The sequence below is a fragment of the Marmota monax genome, unplaced genomic scaffold, assembly GCF_021218885.2.
Source record: "Marmota monax isolate L192 unplaced genomic scaffold, Marmota_monax_Labrador192_F-V1.1 WCK01_AAM20220418_F8-fsc00021, whole genome shotgun sequence".
In the NCBI taxonomy this organism is placed as follows: Eukaryota; Metazoa; Chordata; class Mammalia; order Rodentia; family Sciuridae; genus Marmota; species Marmota monax.
In genome coordinates, this window is record NW_026695228.1 from 3139339 (window position 1) to 3158644 (window position 19306).

At 36.5% G+C, this 19306-nt stretch overlaps 1 protein-coding gene across 1 annotated transcript in view; it reads left to right on the forward strand.

Annotated features, from left to right (window-relative positions):
* The window catches only part of Zcwpw2 (zinc finger CW-type and PWWP domain containing 2), a 131497-nt gene that overhangs the window by 43001 nt on the left and 69190 nt on the right, over positions 1-19306 (forward strand). The gene's annotated exons all lie outside the window — the stretch shown is intronic.

The window sequence follows — 19306 nt, forward strand, 5'->3', positions numbered from 1 at the left end:
AACAAGCAGAAATCCTCAAAATGAAGGAATCTGTAAACCAAATTATAAATTCAATAGAAAACATTACCAACAGACTAGACCACTTGGAGGACAGAACCTTAGACAATGAAGACAAAATATGTATTCTTGAAAGTAGAGTTGAACATGTGGAGAAGATGGTAAGAAACCATGAACAGAACAAAAAATTATTTGATAATATGAAAAGGCCAAATTTAAGAGTTATCAGAATAGGTGAAAGAGCAGAGATACAAACCAAAAGAATGCATAATCTTTCAATGATATAATAGAAAACTTCCCAAACCTAAAGAATGGAATAGAAAATCAAATACAAGAGGCTTACAGAACCCCAAATGTACAAAATTACAGCAGAGCCACAGCAAGACACATTTTAATGAGAATGACTAATACACTGAATAAAGATAAAATCTTAAAGGATGTGAGAGAAAAAAATCAAATTACATATAGGGGGAAACCAATTCAGATATCAACTTATTTCTCAACCCAGATCCTCGAAGCTAGGAGGTCCTGGAATAATATATTTCAAGCTCTGAAAGAAAACATATGTCAATCAAGAATTTTATATAAAGCAAAATTAAGTTTCATATTTGAAGATGAAGCTAAAACTTTCCATGATACACAAAAATTGAAAGAATTCACAACTAAAATGCATACACTACAGAGCATTCTCAACAAAATCTTCCGTGAGGATGAAGTGGAAAAAAAAAAAAAGTGAAAACCAGCAAAGGAAGTGGGTACATTGAAGGGACATACAACCAAATGAGAAACTAAGACAAACCAAAAACCAGAAATAAATCAAAATGACAGGGAATACAGGAATACAAATCATATCTCAATAATAACCTTGAATGTTAATGGCCTAAACTCATCAATCGAAAGACATATACTGGCAGATTGGATTAAAATTTTAGCAAGACCCAACAATATTCAGTCTTGAAGAGACTCACCTCATGGGCAAAGACATCCACAGAAAGAAGGTGAAAGGATGGGAAAAAACTTATCATTCATATGGATTGCATAAACAAGCAAGGGGTTCCACTCTCATTTCTGATAAAGTAGACTTCAAACCAAAGTTAATCAGAAGAGACAAAGAAGGACATTTCATACTTCTTAAGGGAAGTATATATAAGCAGGACATAACAATTATAAATATTTGTGCCCCAACAATGGAGCATTTATGTACATCAAACCCTTCTCACTTTCAAGAGTCAATTAGACCACAATACAATAATACTGGGTGACTTCAACACACACCTCTCACTACTGGACAGATCTTCCAAACAAAAACTAAGTAAGGAAATTATAGAACTAAATAATACAATCAATAATTTATACTTAAAAGACATATATAGAATATTTTATCCGTCAATGAGCAAATATACTTTCTCTCAGCAGCACATGGCTCCTTCTCTAAAATAGACCATATTTTATGCCACAAAGCAAGTCTTAGTAAATTAAAAAAAAAGAGATAATACCCTGCCTTCTATCAGTCCACAATGGAATGAAATTAGAAATCAATGATAAAATAAAAAATAGCAGCTACTGTAACAAATAGAAACTAAATAATACACAATTGAATGATGAATTGAATGATGAATGGACAGTAGAAGAAATCAAGGATGAAATTAAAAAATTCTTAGAGGTAAATGAGAACACTGATACAACATATCAAAATCTCTGGGACACTTTGAAGGCAGTGCTAAGAGGAAAGTTTATTGCATTGAGTGCATTCATTAAAAGACTAAAAAGTCAACAAATAAATGACCTAATACTGCATCTCAAAGCCTTAGAAAAAGAAGAACAAATCAACACCAAAAGCAGTGGAAGAAAGGAAATAATTAAATTCATGAATTAAATTCAGAGCTGAAATTAATGGAATAGAAACAAAAGAAACAATTGAAAAAAAATTGATAAAACAAAAAATTGATTTTTGAAAAAATAAATAAAATATATAAATCCCTGGCCATGGTAATGAAGAGAAAACTCAAATTTCTAAAATACAATATAAAGAAGGAAATATCACAACAGACATGTCTGAAATACAGAAGATAATTAAAAACTAATTTGAAAATTTATACTCTAATAAAATAGAAAATATCAAAGACGTCAACAAATTTCTAGAGACACATGACCTACCAAAACTGAATGAGGAGGACATACATGATTTAAACAGATTAATTTAAAGTAATGAAATAAAAAATGCTGATCAGAGTATACACCAAGCACTAAGCCGCCGAATTCCGGCTCCCGGAACTGAGCCCGCGGGGACTGCTTCTTGGAGCTTACACTTATAGGAGCTTACACCGAGCACGGAGTGGCCGAGTTCCGGCTCCCGGAACTTCCCTGGCCCGGGGCTAGGAGCCCGCGGAAACTGCTTCTCGGTCTGGGTCCTGCTGAGGGCCGGTCAGGACTCACCCGTTGCTTTGGTTGCCCGGCAAGGGAAACGAAAGGCTGCCATTTGCATAGGATACCAACAAGCAGAGATCTGATGTCATCAGAAAGCGGCGGAGAGAACTTCATCAATACCAGCGGCGACATAAACAGTTGGTCTCCTGGTAGGGGGTGGTGAGGCACAGACACCCGAGTCTCCTCAATTTATCGTCGAGCCAGAGGGGAGGAGACGGGCCGCCGCCAGCGCCCGGAGCAGGCCCAGCGGCTCGCCAGTGTGGTGACCACGTGACCCCAATTGGAGAGGGGGCAGAGCGGAGCCGCCACCCACACCCGCAAGGTGGGCAGACCCGCGACCCAGGGGTACATGGGCGTGGTAGGAGGGGCAGGGCAGAGCCGCCGTTCGCGCTTGCAAGGTAAACACACCTGTGACAGCCTGGCGGGTCAGGCCCAGTGGCCTGCCAGTGTGGTACACACGTCACCCCAACTTGAGTAGGGGCAGAGCAGATCCTTCTCCCACGCCTGGATCAGGCCCTGCCAGTGTGGTGGTCACGTGACCCCAATTGGAGTGGGGGCGGAGCGGAACCGCCACCCGTGCCCGCAGGGTGAGCAGACCTGTGACCAACCTGCAGATCAGGCCCAGGGGTCCGCAGGCGTGGAAGGAGGGGCAGGGCAGATCCGCCGCCCGCGCGTCCAAGGTAGGCAGACCTGCAACAGACCGGCGGATCAGGCCCAGGAGCCTGCTGGCGTGGTACACACACCACCCTAATTGGAGTAGGGGCAGAGCAGAGTCGCCGCCCGTGCCACGAACAGGCCCAGCGTCCTGCAGGCGGGGTAGTCACGACACCCCAATTGGAGTAGGGGCAGAGCAGAGCCTCCACCCGTGCCCGAAAGGTGGGCAGATCTGCGACCGACCAGCGGGACAGGCCCAGTGGCCTGCCGGTACGACAGACACGTCACCCCATTTGGAGTAGGGGCAGAGTAGAGCCGCCGCCCGCGCCTGCAGGGTAGGCAAACCTGCAACCGACCGGCGGATCAGGCCCGGTGGCCTGCCGGCGTGGTACACTCGTCACTCCAATTGGAGTAGGGGCAGATCAGAGCCGTTGCCAGTGCCCAGAACAGGCCCAGTGACCTGCCGGCGTGGTAGCCACGACACCCCAATTGGAATAAGGAGACAGCAGAGCCGCCGCCCGCGCCTGCAGGAAAGATACGCAAGCAGTATGAAAAGACAAGGAAAGAAAGGACCACAAGCAATGCAGGTCAACGCAACTTTAGAAGAGGTAACAGCTGCAGCAGATGGAATGTCAGATAAAGAATTCAGGATATATATGCTTCAGATGATCTGGAGTATCAAGGAAGACATTAAACAGCAAAATCAGACAATGAAAGATCACTTCGACAATGAATTATGCAAACAAATCCAGGAAGCAAAGGATCAACTATACAGGGAGATAGACGTTATAAAAACAAACAAACAGAAATCCTAGAAATGCAGGAAGCAATAAACCAACTTAAAAACTCAATGGAGAATACTACCAGCAGAGTAGAACACTTAGAAGATAGAACATCAGACAATGAAGACAAAGTATTTCAACTGGAAAAGAACATAGTCAGCTCAGCAAGACTGTTAAGAAACCATGAGCAGAACATCCAAGAAATATGGGATAACATTAAGAGACCAAACTGAAGAGTCATTGGGATACAGGAAGGTACAGAGCTCCAAACCAAAGGAATGAGCAGTCTATTCAATGAAATAATACGAGAAAACTTCCCAGACTTGAAGAATGAGACAGAATCCCAAATCCTAGAAGCCTACACAACGCCGAATGTGCAAAATCATAAGAGATCCACACCTAGACACATTATAATGAAGATGCCCAACATACAGAATAAGGAGAGAATTTTAAAAGCTACAAGAGAAAGGAAGCAGATTACATTTAGGGGTAAGCCAATCAGGATAACAGCTGATCTTTCAACACAGACTCTGAAAGCTAGAAGATCCTGGAATAACATATTTCAAACACTGAAAGAAAATGGGTTCCAACCAAGAATTGTGTATCCAGCGAAATTAAGCTTCAGGATGGAGGATGAAATTAAAACCTTCCACGATAAACAAAAGTTTAAAGAATTCTCAGCTAGAAAACCATCTCTTCAAAACATCCTCGCCAAAGCATTACAGGTAGAGGAAATGGAAAATAACAATGAAAACCAACAGTGGGAGGTAGGATAGTAAAGGGGGGGAAAATAATCAAAGAGGAAAACAAACCATGTTTAGTAACAGAAATAAACAAATATGGCTGGAAGAACAACCCATATCTCAATAATAACCCTAAATGTTAATGGCTTAAACTCACCAATTAAGAGACACAGGCTAGTAGAATGGATCACAAAACAAGACCCAACAATATGCTGCCTACAGGAGACGCATTTGATAGGAAAAGACATACATAGGCTGAAGGTGAAAGGTTGGGAAAAATCATATCACTCATATGGACTTCGGAAACAAGCAGGAGTGTCCATACTCACAGCAAATAAAATAGATTTGAAGCCAAAGTTAATCAAAAGGGATAAAGAGGGACACTACATACTGCTTAAGGGAACCATACACCAACAAGACATAACAATCATAAATATTTATGCCCCAAACAATGGTGCAGCTATGTTCGTCAAACAAACTCTTCTCAAGTTCAAGAGTCTAATAGACCACCATACCATAATCATGGGAGACTTCAACACACCTCTCTCGCCACTGGACAGATCTTCCAAACAAAAGTTGAATAAGGAAACTATAGAACTCAATAACACTATTAATAACCTAGACCTAATTGACATATATAGAGTATACCACCCAACATCAAGCAGTTACACTTTTTTCTCAGCAGCACATGGATCCTTCTCAAAAATAGATCATATATTATGTCACAGGGCAACTCTTAGACAATATAAAGGAGTAGAGATAATACCATGCATCTTATCTGATCATAATGGAATGAAACTGAAAATCAACAATAAAAGAAGGAAGGAAAAAGCATACATCACTTGGAGAATGAACAATAGGTTACTGAATGATCAATGGGTTATAGAAGACATCAAGGAGGAAATTAAAAAATTCTTAGAGATAAATGAAAACACAGACACAACATATCGGAATCTATGGGACACATTGAAAGCAGTTCTAAGAGGAAAATTCATTGCTTGGAGTTCATTCCTTAAAAAAAAGGAAAAACCAACAAATAAATGATCTCATACTTCATCTCAAAATCCTTGAAAAAGAAGAGCAAAACAACAGCAAAAGAAGTAGAAGGCAAGAAATAATTAAAATCAGAGCTGAAATTAATGAAATCGAAACAAAAGAAACAACTGAAAAAATTGGCAAAACTAAAAGTTGGTTCTTTGAAAAAATAAACAAAATCGACAGACCCTTAGCGATGCTAGCGAAGAGAAGAAGAGAGAGAACTCAAATTACTAGCATACGGGATGAAAAAGGCAATATCACAACAGACACTTCAGAAATACAGAAGATAATCAAAAACTATTTTGAATCCTTATACTCCAATAAATTAGAAGATAGTGAAGGCATAGATAAATTTCTTAAGTCATATGATCTGCCCAGATTGAGTCAGGAGGATATAGAAAACCTAAACAGACCAATATTAATTGAGGAAATAGAAGAAACCATAAAAAGACTACCAACTAAGAAAAGCCCAGGACTGGATGGGTATACAGCAGAATTTTACAAAACCTTTAAAGAAGAACTAATACCAATACTTTTCAAGCTACTTCAGGAAATAGAAAAGGAGGGAGAACTTCCAAATTCATTCTATGAGGCCAACATCACCCTGATACCTAAACCAGTCAAAGACACTTCAAAGAAAGAAAACTACAGACCAATATCTCTAATGAACCTAGATGCAAAAATCCTCAATAAAATTCTGGCGAATCGGATACAAAAACATATCAAAAAAATTGTACACCATGATCAAGTAGGATTCATCCCTGGGATGCAAGGCTGGTTCAATATACGGAAATCAATAAATGTTATTCACCACATCAATAGACTTAAAAATAAGAACCATATGATCATCTCGATAGATGCGGAAAAAGCATTCGACAAAGTACAGCATCCCTTTATGTTCAAAACTCTAGAAAAACTAGGGATAACAGGAACATACCTCAATATTGTAAAAGCAATCTATGCTAAGCCTCAGGCTAGCATCATTCTGAATGGAGAAAAACTGAAGGCATTCCCTCTAAAATCTGCAACAAGACAGGGATGCCCTCTCTCTCCACTTCTGTTCAACATAGTTCTCGAAACACTGGCCAGAGGAATTAGACAGACAAAAGAAATTAAAGGCATAAAAATAGGAAAAGAAGAACTTAAATTATCACTATTTGCAGATGATATGATTCTATACCTAGCAGACCCAAAAGGCTCTACAAAGAAACTATTAGAGTTAATAAATGAATTCAGCAAAGTGGCAGGATATAAAATCAACATGCATAAATCAAAGGCATTCCTGTATATCAGCGACAAATCCTCTGAAATGGAAATGAGGACAACCACTCCATTCAAAATATTTTCAAAAAAAATAAAATACTTGGGAATCAACCTAACAAAAGAGGTGAAAGACTTATACAATGAAAACTACAGAACCCTAAAGAGAGAAATAGAAGAAGATCTTAGAAGATGGAAAAATATACCCTGTTCATGGATAGGCAGAACTAACATCATCAAAATGGCGATATTACCAAAAGTTCTCTATAGGTTTAATGCAATGCCAATCAAAATCCCAACGGCATTTCTTGTAGAAATAGAGAAAGCAATCATGAAATTCATATGGAAAAATAAAAGACCCAGAATAGCAAAAACAATGCTAAGCAGGAAGTGTGAATGAGGCGGTATAGCCATACCAGACTTCAAACTATACTACAGAGCAATAGTAACAAAAACAGCATGGTACTGGTACCAAAACAGGCGGGTGGACCAATGGTACAGAATAGAGGACACAGAAACCAATCCACAAAACTACAACTATCTTATATTTGATAAAGGGGCTAAAAGCATGCAATGGAGGAAGGATAGCATCTTCAACAAATGGTGCTGGGAAAACTGGAAATCCATATGCAACAAAATGAAACTGAATCCCTTTCTCTCGCCATGCACAAAAGTGAATTCAAAATGGATCAAGGAACTTGATATCAAATCAGAGCCGCGCCGTCTGATAGAAGAAAAATTTGGCTACGATCTACAGTCGGTGGGGTTGGGCTCCAAATTCCTCAATAGGACACCCATAGCAGAAAAGTTAATAACTAGAATCAACAAATGGGACTTACTCAAACTAAAAAGTTTTTTTCTCAGCAAAAGAAACAATAAGAGAGGTAAATAGGGAGCCTACATCCTGGGAACAAATCTTTACTCCTCACACTTCAGATAGAGCCCTAATATCCAGAGTATACAAAGAACTCAAAAAATTAGACAATAAGAGAACAAACAACCCAATCGACAAATGTTCCAAGGACCTGAACAGACACTTCTCAGAGGAGGACATACAGTCAATCAACAAGTACATGAAAAAATGCTCACCATCTCTAGCTGTCAGAGAAATGCAAATCAAAACCACCCTAAGATACCATCTCACTCCAGTAAGATTGGCAGCCATTATGAAGTCAAACAACAACAAGTGCTGGCGAGGATGTGGGGAAAAGGGTACACTTGTACATTGCTGATGGGACTGCAGATTGGTGCAGCCAATTTGGAAAGCAGTATGGAGATTTCTTGGAAAGCTGGGAATGGAGCCACCATTTGACCCAGCTATTCCCCTTCTTGGTCTATTCCCTAAAGACCTAAAAAAGCATGCTACCGGGACACTGCTACATCGATGTTCATAGCAGCACAGTTCACAATAGCAAGACTGTGGAACCAACCTAGATGCCCTTCAATAGACGAATGGATAAAAAAAAACGTGGCATTTATACACAATGGAGTATTACTCTGCATTAAAAAATGACAAAATCATAGAATTTACAGGGAAATGGATGGCATTAGAGCAGATTATGCTAAGTGAAGCTAGCCAGTCCCTAAAAAACAAATGCCAAATGTCTTCTTTGATATAAGGAGAGTAACTAAGATCAGTGTAGGGATAAAGAGCAGGAGAAGAAGATTAACATTTAACAGGGATGAGAGGTGGGAGGGAAAGGGAGAGAGAAGGGAAATTGCATGGTAATGGAAGGAGACCCTCAGGGTTATACAGTAGAGGGGGTAGAGAGAGAGGAGGGGAGGGGAGGGGAGAGGTGGGGAGGGGGGAGGGTGGAGGATGTGAAATGCAGTGGAGCACAACAGACACTAGTATGGCAATATGTAAATCAATGGATGTGTAACTGATGTGATTCTGCAATCTGTGTATGGGGTGAAGGTGGGAGTTCATAACCCACTTGAATCAAAGTGTGGAATATGATATGTCAAGAAATTTGTAATGTTTTGAACAACGGACAATAAAAAATTAAAAAAAAAAAAGAAAGAAATAAAAAATGCTATCAAAAGCGTACCAACCAAGAAAAGCCCAGGACCAGATAGATTCTCAGGTGAGTTCTACAATACTTTCAAAGAAGAATTAACACCAATACTCCTCAAAGTATTCCATGAAAAGGAGGAAGCCCTTCCAAACTCATTCTATGAGGCTAATAACACCCTGATACCAAAACCAAACAAAGACACAACAAGGAAAGAAAACTTCAGACTAATATCCCTGATAAACATAAATGTAAAAATTCTCAATAAAATGCTGGTAAATCGCATTCAAAACATATTAAATAGATAGTGCACCACGATCAAGTGGGATTCATCCCAGGGATGCAGCGTTGGATCAACATATGAAAATCAGTAAATGTAATTCATCATACTAATAGACTTAAAAATAAGAATCATATGATCATCATTAATAGATGAAGAAAAAGCATTTGACAAAATACAGCACACCTTCATGTTCAAAACACTAGAAAACCTAGGGATAATAGGAACATAGGTCTACATTGTAAAAACTGAACCCAAGGCCAGCATCATTTTAAAAGGAGAAAAATTGAAAGCATTCCCTTTAAAAACTGGAACAACAGGGATGCCCTCTTTCACCACTTCTATTCAACATCATCCTTGAAAGTCTAGTCAGAGCAATTAGACAAAAGAAAGAAATTAAAGAAATACAAATAAATAAAGAAGAATTCAAACTATCACAATTTTCTGGTGACATGATTCTATATCTAGAAGATCCAAAAAATTCCACCAGAAAACTTCTAGAACTAATAAATGAATTCAGCAAAGTAGCAAGATATAACATCAACACCCAAAAATAAAATAAAATAAAATAAAATCAACACCCATAAAGCAAACACATTCCTATACATCAATGATGAGTCCACTGAAAAAGAAATTAGCAAAACTACTCCATTCACAATAGCCTCAAAAGAAATGAAATAACTGGGAATCAATCTGACAAAAGAGGTGAAAGAACAGAACACTAAAGAAAGAAATTAAAGAAAAACCTCAGATTTTTGAAAAAATAAATAAAATATATAATAATGAAGAGAAAAAGAGAGAGAACACTCAGATGGAAAGATCTCTCATGCTTCTGGAAGACAGAATTAATATTGTCAAAATGGCCATACTACCAAAATCATTTATTCAGACTTAATGCAATTCCTACTAAAATCCCAATGACATTCTTCATAGAAATAGAAAAAGCAACTTACGAAATTTATTTGGAAAAATAAGAGACCAGAATAGCTAAAACAATCCTTAGCAAGAAAATTGAAGCAGGAAGCATCACAATATCAGATCTTGAACAGAGCTATAGTAACAAAATTGGCATGGTATTGGCACTAAAATAGACTTGTAGACCAATGGTACAGAGTCAAGGCCACAGAGACTAACCCACATAAATACGGTTATGTCATACTAGACAAGGGTATGAAAATCATTCACTGGAGAAAAGATAGCCTCTTCAACAAATGGTGCTGGCAAAATTGGAAGTCCATATGTAGCAAAGTGAAATTAAACCTCTATCTCTCACCCTGCACAAAAATCAACTCAAAGTGGATCAAAGACTTAGGCACTACAACAGAGACTTTGTGCCTAATAGAAGAAAAAATAGGCCAAAGTTTTACCATGTCAGCCTAAGATCTGACTTTCTTAACAAGACTCCTAAAGCACAAGAAGTAAAATTAAGAGTCAATTAATGGGATGGATTCAAATTAAAAAGCTTTTTCTCAGCAAAGGAAATAATTAATAATATGAGGAGAGAGCCTATGATTGGGAGAAAATCTTTACCACATGAACCTCCAATAAGTATTAATCTCTAGGATATATAAAGAACTCAAAAAACTTAACACCAAAAAAAAAAAAAAAACCAAATAACCCAATCAATAAATGGGCTAAGGAACTGAACAGACACTTTACAGAGGAAGAAATACAATTGATCAACAAATATATGATAAATACAATTGATCAACAAATATATAGTAATTAGAGAAATGCAAATCAAAACTACTCAAGATTTCATCTCACTCCTCTCAGAATGGCAATCATCAAGAATACAGGCAACAATAAATGGTGGCGAGATTGTGGTGAAAAGGAACACTCATGTATTGCTGGTGGGACTGCAAATTGGTGCAACCACTATGGAAAGCAATATGGAGATTCCTCAGAAAACTGGGAATGGAACCGCCATTTGACAAAGCTATCCAACTCCTTAGTTTATACACAGAGGCCTGAAAATCAGGGTACTATATTGACACATCCACATCAATGTTTATAGCAGCTCAATTCACAATAGCTAGACTATGGAACCAACCTAGGTTTCCCTCAATAGATAAATGGATAAAGAAAATGTGGTACATATATTCAATGGAATATTACTCAGCTTTAAAGAAGAGTGAAATTATGGCAATTGCAGGTAAATGGATGGAGTTGGAGAATATCATGCTAAGCAAAATAAACCAATCCCACAAAACCAAAGGCCGAATGTTTTCTCTAATATGTGGATGCTAATTCACAGTAAGTGTGGGGCACTAGAGAAGAATAGCATTATCTTAGATTAGGTAGAGGGAAGTGATGGGAGGGGTGGAGAGGGGATGTGGGGATAGGAAAGATAATAGGATGAAATAGACATTATTACTATATGTGTGTGTGTGTGTGTGTGTGTGTCTACATGGCAAATATGATTCTGCAACATGTTCATTCAGAAAATGAGAAATAATATCCTATGTATGTATGACATAATAAAGTGCATAAATGTATTATACTCTCATGTATAACTAATTAAAACAAAAAAATTTAAAACTGTCCATTAGATATGACAATTTTTAAAAACCTTTAGTCACTTTAAAATAGTTTTCTAATTTATATATATTTTTCATGCCTACATTATTTGATTGCCATTAGCTTAGCTTGAAATTTCAGGTACAATTTTGATTTGTTTTAAGGCCTTGTCTCTTTGGACAGCTTTCAGTTTTTAATAGGAGTATTATTCAGTCTTGTCATAATAACTTTATATCAGTTTCTACCATGATCCTTTCTTATTGTATACTCTTATATAAAAACACATTCATTTTCTTTATGAAGGGAAGAGCAAGCTAATAGATTTTTCTTAGTCCATTTTCTTTTTGTTGTTCAGATTAGATCATTCCTTTTGTTTAAGAATGATCCATGTTTAAGTTCACTGAGTCTTTCCGCTGTCATGTTCATTGTGCTGTTAGACTATCTGTTGACCTTTACTTATTGTATTTTCTGTTATAAGATGTTCATTTGTTACTTCTTCATGTCTTCTACTTCATGTCTTCTATTCCTTTTGAATCTGGGGTGTGTGTGTGGGGGTGGTATGTGTGTGTGTGAATGTGTGTATATGTTATTGGGGATTGAACCTGTGGCCTTATACAGTAACATAGGCAAGTGCTCTAACACTGACTTACATCCCCAGCCCATCCATTTTATTTTTTTATTTTGAGGCAAGGTCTAAGTTGCCCAGGCAATACTCCTGCCTCAGCTTCCTGAGTAGGTGGGATTACAGGCATGTGACACCATGCCTGGCTTAATTTTGGATACTGTTTAAATGTGTTTAGCAAGCTGCTTTTTCTAGTATATTACAGGGATTTGGGGGGCACCTCTTTATTACTGCCAGATGGGAGTGAATGTCCAGCTGCTTCATTGAATCACAACTGATTTCCAGGGAGAGTAGTTACCTCTTTCTTACTAGGGAAAGGTAGGAGTTTAGGTTCCCCATTCACAACACTGGCTGTAAATGGTAGAGGTGTCTTATTCCTGCTCCCAGGTTACCTTCAGTGATACCATGGGAGAGGTCTTGCTAGCCCTGGAAGGTGATATAAATCTTCCCTTCCTAATAGGACTCCTTTGCCACGCCTTAAGGGAGAAAATGCTTCATTACTGCTTGGTGGTTTGAAGTCCAGGCTTACCACTAGTCTTTGCTGTGGGGATAGGTTGGAGGGCAGGGTGGCATAGTTTGTCTGGAATAGAGAAGTAATTGTATAAAAGACTTTTGTCTTGCTATACTGCCCCTCTTCTTGTCTCTTGGCTAAAACCAGCAGGTTTCACTGGGGCTTTTTTTTATTTCTTTGCACCTATTGGTATTTCTGGGCTGCTCTCTTCTTTAACACTTAGTCTAAGAAGATATGAGGCAAAAGAAAGCTCAGGGAATGCACTATCACAGGTTTCAGTGTCCTAGCTGTTATATTTTTTTCATTCATCAGACTCTTCTTATGTTTGCTTTATATATAATAGCCAGGATTTTTCTGTATATCTAGAGGGAAAAATATAGAGAAATGATTGTCTTGTCCAGAACCAGAAGTTACAGAATAAATTTGTTTTACACATTTTTTATTCACAGCCCCAGGGCCCTTTATTCTATTATTTTCTTCAAGAATCAAAAATATAGAATTGTTACGGAAACTCCCTAGGTTTACCTCCCCTACTTTATTTTTAATTTTAAATTTTTATTTAAATTAATAATCTTTTTTAGAACAGCTGCAGGTTCACAGAAAAATTGAATGAAAATTAAGAGAATTTTCACATAATGCTTCTCCACCACACACAGCTCATTCACCATCAACATCCTGCACAATATCATACATTTATTATAAGTTATGAACTAATATTCACTCATCATCAACCAAGTATGTATTAGGGTTCATTCTTTGTGTTGTACATTTCATGAGTTTTGACTATAATGACATATATTCACCATTATACTGAATGGTTTTACTAGTCTAAAAATTTTCTGTGCTCCACCTATTCATCCCTCCCTGCAAACTCTTGGCAGCTATTGATCTTTTTACTGCCTCCATACTTAGGCCTTTTGTAGATAGCCATATGTTGGAATCATACAACATGTAGCCTTTTCAGATTAACTTTCTTCTCTTAGTAAAATGCATTTCCATTTCTTCCATGTTCTTTAATGCCTCCATTGCTCATTTCTTTTTATTATTGAGTAAAATTCCGTGTTTGTATGTACTACAGTTTATTTATCCATTCACCTACTACCTGTACATCTTGGTTGCTTCCAAGTTTTGACAATTATGAATAAAACTTCTATAAGCATCTATATATAGGTTTCTGTGTAAACATGAGTTTTAAATTCCTTTGGGTAAATACCAAAGAATGCAGTATGCTGAACTGTATGATATGTGTAAATTTTTAAGAGACTGCTAAACTGTCTTCCAGAGTGGCTGTATCATTTTGTATTTTTACCAGCAATGAATAAAAATTCCTGTTGCACCACATTCTTACCAGCATTGCTGTTAGTGTTTGGGGTTTTGGCTATTCTAATATGCATGTGATAGTATCTCACTGTTGTTTTAATTTGCATTTCCCTAAAGATATATGCTATTGAACATCTTTTCATATGTTTATTTGCCACCTTTGATCTTTTTTAGATTTAGAAAAATCTGTTCAGATTTTTTGCCTATATTTAAATCTTTTAAATATATAAAGTACTTTTAATATTTCAGAATAATATTCTAAAATATTAAGAATACTTTATATATTCTGAATACTAGTCTTTTATCAAATATGTCTTTTACAGATGTTTTCTCTCAGTCTGTGGCTTGTTTTCTTAGTCTCTTGACAGTGTTTTTTGCATAGCAAATGTTATAATTTTTTAAATTTTAATGAAATACAACTTATCTTTTTTTTGCTTTCATGGAAGGTACCTTTAGTGTTATATCCTCACTTTTGTTTGTATCTTTATTTCCCTCTGTTATTATTGATCTTGTCCTCTTCTATCTGATTTTTCTACTAGGAGTTTCTCATCAGTATGAACTTTTGTCCTGCAAATGATCTTTGTTAGATCTAAGTGTTCATAGTGCCCAGACTGCTTTAATACCTTCAGAATTTGTTGCAGTTTTCCCTGCTGCATTTTTTGCTGAATGCTTGTTGCAACTTTGAAGTTCTCATTTCTCAAGGCCATTAGCCCTCTGGTTGCCTTCCTTATCCACCCTTCTTTTCTCACGCAGAAGCTAACATTTTGCAGGTCTTGTAATTGTCAGTAGTTTGCACCTACTAGTCCTATTTTTGTGTTCTTAAATAACTATTAAATTTTAACATAGATGTTGTGTGTCATGTATGGTATTGCTTTTATATTTTACATACCTACATTAGAAAATTTCAGGAGATTCTAACATGGTACCATTATTGCCACTATCTTTCCAGAACCTCATACTATTTCATATTACATTCTTAAGCAAAAATTCTCAAAGCTGGGATATTTTGGCTCATTATCTTATTTTCATTCATGTTCTTCTCCATGAAAATATAAGATGTTGAGTGAGAGATGGTATAATTGGCTTATTCCAGCATACACACAAATACAGCAGCCCTTGAATCAATACCTAGATTCATGTTCTTGCTCTCTCACTTACTAGTATGTGTTGAATTTTGTTCCCTTAAAATTCATATAATGAAGCCCTAACACCTAGTATCTCATAGTATGACTATATTTGGACATAGGGCCTTCAAAGAGGTAATTAAGTAAAAATGAGACCATTATGGTGGATCCTAAGCTAATGTGACTGAAACACAGAAACTTTAGAAATGCATATACAGAGAAGAAAGGCCATGTAATGACACAGCAAGAAGGTGGTCATCTGTAAGCCAAGGAAAGAGAACCAAGAAACAAAATACATCAATACTTCAAGCCTCTAGGACTGTAAGATAGTAAATTTCTATTATTTTACCCACCCAGTCTGTGATATTTTGTCAAGACACCCTAGTGAACTAATATACTATCTTGGAAAATGTGTGAAATCTTTTGGAATTATGTGTCCTTTGTTGATGGGGGCTTTTCTAGGTTTCAGATGTAATACTGTTGTAAAAAATGTTACTATCAACTGATTTCCATGTAATAATTTAAATGGACATCAAGAAGAAATAGTTGGGTAATAACAAGTATTTTAAGAGGTAAGAATATAAACACTCATTTTATGAAGTTACTTATGAAGGTATTTGTAGTCCCATATGATTTTTCACATCTAAAATTAACATTTTGAAAGCATAGTGTTTGTATTCTCAAAGGGTAGTACTGAACTTTTAACAACTCTAACTCAAGAAATGGATTTGTTTTGGTCACTACATAATGAAAAAACTGTTAATAATTTCATTAGGAATTCTTTTACAGTTTTGTGCTACTGAGGCTTAGAATTTAAAATTACAAATGAAATATATTTTACTCCTGACCCTAATTTATATCTAATATATAATTAGGGACATCAATATGCCTGAAAAATACAACTATATCTCACTTCTTCCTTACTCAGAAGTAGGATGCATTTGACTAAGTGGCCACTTACATTCCGTTTTATGAACTAAATTGAACACAAATTTAAAATTCAAATTAAGAAAGTCAAATGTACTTATGTTGCTTATTCAGTAGCAAAAGATGATAGGATAAATTGCAGTAGTTAAATATAAAGATAGAATTAACCTATAAGAAACAGCCAAACATCAGATCTTAATTGAACAATGTTATAGATGCTGAAGTTTCAAGTGGAAAGACCAGCTGCTGGCTGCAGAGATACTTAGCATTGTAGCATTATCTGGGTCAATTCTCATTAACCCATGGCCTTACATTCGGATTTTAAGACTCAGAAACTCAAATGTTGTCAACATCTCAAAGTTCTTCTTTCTCAGAAGTGTTGATCTGCTTTTATAAAGCTAAAGGGAAACTGATACAAAATCGAGAAATGCCTATTTATAAAAACAAATCATTGTCAAGATAATAGCACTTTCTTTGTCTATGGGCAAGCTCCATGAGGAATCAAATTATATTAATTACATCTATGTCCACTTGCTGATGCAACACACACTCATATATTTATAAAAATACATATGCATGCTGGGGTTGTGGCTCAGTTGTAGAATGCTGCTTGCCTAGCAGGCATGAGCACTAGGTTCGATCACTAGCACCACATTAAAAAAAACTAAACAAAAATACATGGGCAGCCTGTGTCTTTGGATTATGCCTATATATACTTGGGGTAGAGTTGTACATACTATGAAGACAAAACTATTTCCACAATGTTTAAGCTGGTTTGCTTTTTAATAATTCAAGAAATAGCATTGTATTCAGCTAGAAAGAATCCAGAAGTTAAAAGGAGAAAATAACAGTTCACATCTCACTTAGTTCAGGAAGATATATTGCCAAGCAGAAACTAGATTTTATTTAAGATAACTATTTTGAATATATTTATAGAGCATTTTACACAGCTTTTTCATAAATATGAAAATTCATTTATAGAAAATATATTTGCACCCTAATGTGCTGTCATCCAAAGAGCTTGGTATTAAAATATGCCTTCCAGTTAACAAAGCAACCTGATACTTTTTAGATAGTATATAAATGTATAAATTGAGATTTCTATTAAATCCTTTCAGTATTATAAACATTAATTGATTGTTTTTTATTTGCATTATTTTACATGCAAATTAATATAATGTATATGTGTCTGCATGGGAAACTTCCTCTTCCCGTAAGTTAGCTACAGCACAGAGATTTCTTGGCAAATATAATATTCATATAGTGATGACTCCAACTCATCCATTTTACTCCAACAGTTTAGGAATAAGGCCCAAGTTAAGTTTGTTCTCCTCTTAAACATCCAAACCATAATTAGAAAATGATAGTGACACATTTCTAATATGGTATAAATAAAAGGCAAATTCAACCATGCTTTTGTTGGGGGCAAGAATTATCTTATTACAATTCAGTTCCACTGTATAATAAATGTGTACAACATCAGTTTCTTCATGATATATTGGTACTTTCCTTGAGGTGGTTTATCCTGCTAAAATTTATCTTTGCACATGATTAATTGTAACACCTAGCATCTTTTATTTTTTGGAACCAGGGATTGAACCACTGAGCCACATCCCCAACAATTCCCTGTTTCTCCTGCCCTCCCACTTTTTTTTTTTTTTTTTTTTTAATCTAGAGACAGGGTCTCACTGGGTTGCTTAGTGCCTCCCTAAGTTGCTGAGGCTGGCTTTGAACTCACTATCCTTCTTCTTCAGCCTACCAAGCTGCTAGGATTACAGGCATGTGCCACCATGCCCAGACAGCCTGCACCCGCCTTTTTAACCATGTTTATGCATTTTATTTTCTGTCGCCCATAGATTCTAACATTAAACATATATTTTTCTTGTAATTCTGATACCTTTTCTTTGGGTCGTGTATTCTTACTGTTCCTTTCCACTTTTAAGTCAGTAGAATAATACTTAAGAATTTCTTTTCCGTATGAAAAGAAAAATAGGGAAGTAGAAGTGCACAGTACAATCTTAGAGTTGACAGTGTTTGAATTGAAACTGAGGTCAGTGTGAGGGCAGAAATGGACATCAGCTTTCTTCAATCATAGCAAGTCAGCTGATGGATATAGCAGTAGGGGAGAAGTAATCATGTTTTCTTCATCTCTTCCCTCTGCTTAGCTTTTCCTTTAGTTTGGTACACTCTTTATTAGCTGAGATATACAGACAAGGAGTCAGAAAATTCCTCTCTGTGGCTTGAAGAAATGCTAAAGTGTTCCAGTATTTGGACACATGACAATAGTTTACATAATTCATATTTAAATCAGCATGTGGTGTTGTCTATAGTTTAATGTGCCTTAATTAATGAATGGAAACTTTTATTAGCATCTAATTCTTTTTAAGAGTTTACTCTTTTATTTATATTTCATAGAGTGATAATTTAAAGTGAATAGTCTTGGGCCCAATCGATACTGGATATATCATAATTTTTATCATCAAAATAGCAACTTGTCTGCAAAATATTTCTCTCTTTTGTGACTTAAGTGTTAGAAATCTTGAGAGGTTTATGCTAAATGGAATAAATACTACCTATAATTTGAAATTACTTGGCCATAATCAATCCTTTTTAAAATTGCTGTGAGGTGTAAAGCTCCAAGTAATAAACATGAACCCCTTAAATTTTACAGAGTTTAAACAGTGAGATGTAACAATTACAGTTTGGTTGCTTTAAAAATAGATGTTAATTGGGTTGAAAGACCTAAGGTTCCTAAACTAGAATAGAAAATGGAAGAATTGAAAGGGACAAAAGTGGAAGTGAATAGGCAGCGATAAACCTGAAACGTATCGAGAAGTTTCTAGAGATTTATGCCATGAAAGAATGCATTTTTTCTACATGTTTATTTTTGATAAGAGTAAATTTTTTTCCAGGACATTCAACAAGGTGGTTTAGCTGCCAACAAAGCAGATAGAGTTAAAAGTGACAGTATAGAACTGTGGTGCTGTCTCTGCTTTTCCCACAGTAGTTTTACTGCATAGTATTGTTACAGCCTGAGCTGATAGTATTTTTTTTGGCAGTCCTTGTTCAGGAAATTGTGTCCCCTT